The sequence below is a fragment of the Amphimedon queenslandica genome, unplaced genomic scaffold (genome assembly GCF_000090795.2).
Source record: "Amphimedon queenslandica unplaced genomic scaffold, v1.1 AMPQUscaffold_13177, whole genome shotgun sequence".
Taxonomy (NCBI): domain Eukaryota; kingdom Metazoa; phylum Porifera; class Demospongiae; order Haplosclerida; family Niphatidae; genus Amphimedon; species Amphimedon queenslandica.
Window position 1 is genome coordinate 53,331 of NW_003546587.1, and position 1,484 is coordinate 54,814.

Sequence of the window (1,484 nt, forward strand, 5' to 3'; positions counted from 1 at the left end):
GACCATAAAATAAATACCCTAAAAAATCACTGCACTTACACTTTAAATCTTAAGTTAATTTCTTGGCACAGTGACAGACTCTTCTAATTTCTTTAATGATTTCCTAATTTAAAAACATGTAAATACTATTCATTACGTCTACCTCAATAAATTGTCTTGACAACAGCTTTTACTTTCATTTTCTTCAACAAGTTTTTTTAGCTGGAGACAGTGCCTGGGATATTGTCGCGGCGTCTTCTCTGTAGGGAACACCGCTGATCCCTTCTGGTTCGATGTCAGCAATAGTCTGGATTCAGTCCTCCTCTAGGCAGCTCGCTTCTCTGCTGGCTGTCAAATATGTTATATTCACCATTCAATAAAACAAACTCTTTTCTCAACAAATCAAATATCATACAGAAATAACAGAGCAAATGGAGAGACAAAAAAGCCACAATACAATATGCACTCACTCACGCACTCTAAAGGCTGGTTTACATAATGACGCATGGTCTTGCGTTGCGACCGGAAGTGCTGTATAAACAAATGACAGAGTGCGTCAATGCGTCGGGATAGATTGCGAGTCTATCCTGACGTTTTGACGTGCATCCCCATTTGTTTCTACAGCACTTCCGGTCGCAACGCAAGTGCACGAAAGGCAATCCGTTTTTATGTAAACCAGCCTTAACACTCTCATTCACTCGCTCCCGCTCACACGCACTCTTAAGCCTAACAAAAATGTCTCCTTTTATACAAAAATGATCAATTAATTAATAATAATGAATAATAATAAAATAATAACAGAAAAAACATCATAAAACCACACAGATATGAGGGTGGGATAATGTGCTGCTATAGCAATCAAGGAGCTAAATATATATTCCTAAACAATAATATAACTAGTAAAAATAAATAATAACAATTTCTTAATAACTTAGATTGATTATTGATGCAACGACGTACAAATGAGTACTTCTATGATCAATTTAGGACTTAAGTTTCAACCCTTTGTTTATACAGTTTTTAAGGAAAGCATTATTCAATTTAAATCTGGATTCTGCTAGTTACACTGCAAAAATAATGGTGGGTTGTTCACACCAAAAAAGGTGTGTTCAAAAGTCATCATATAGCTCACTCCATAAGTGGGTAAATTACACTTTAAAAAGTGGAGATTCCCACTACTATAGGTGGCAAAAAGCTATCAATAATAGTGGTTCCGCAACATTTGCACAGTGGATAAATAGTTCAAACAAAAATATTTTAAAAATAAATACTATATAGATCTAACAATGTTTAGTTTGTGTTCTTTCTTTCATGCATTCTTGAACATGCACCTATAGCAAGAAACACAAATAGAAAAAGAGATGGAAACACCCAATTTCCTTACTGTGTCATTGGAATTGTAACAGCTAAAAAGCAAAGTCTTAATTGTCTTGTATTGAATCAGCCAAGGCACAAATCATTCAAATGAACATTACTATAATTACAAACAGTAGCCTATGTAAATG

General features: G+C 34.7%; 3 long non-coding RNA genes across 3 annotated transcripts in view; all 3 read right to left on the minus strand.

Moving 5' to 3' along the window:
- Nucleotides 1–41: 41 nt before the first annotated feature.
- LOC109584712 (uncharacterized) lies at nucleotides 42–456 on the minus strand. Its single transcript, XR_002186144.1, has 2 exons — nucleotides 143–456; nucleotides 42–90 (listed from the first exon to the last, which is right to left on the minus strand). It is a non-coding gene; the product is annotated as an uncharacterized LOC109584712 (long non-coding RNA).
- A 202-nt stretch (nucleotides 457–658) lies between these two features.
- The window catches only part of LOC109584713 (uncharacterized), a 3,105-nt gene continuing 2,279 nt past the window's right edge, over nucleotides 659–1,484 (minus strand). Inside the window, exon 3 of the long non-coding RNA XR_002186145.1 lies at nucleotides 659–859. This is a non-coding gene — a long non-coding RNA (uncharacterized LOC109584713). The remainder of the gene's footprint in view (nucleotides 860–1,484) is intronic.
- Nucleotides 1,242–1,478, minus strand: LOC109584711 (uncharacterized). Its single transcript, XR_002186143.1, has 2 exons — nucleotides 1,364–1,478; nucleotides 1,242–1,310 (listed from the first exon to the last, which is right to left on the minus strand). It is a non-coding gene; the product is annotated as an uncharacterized LOC109584711 (long non-coding RNA).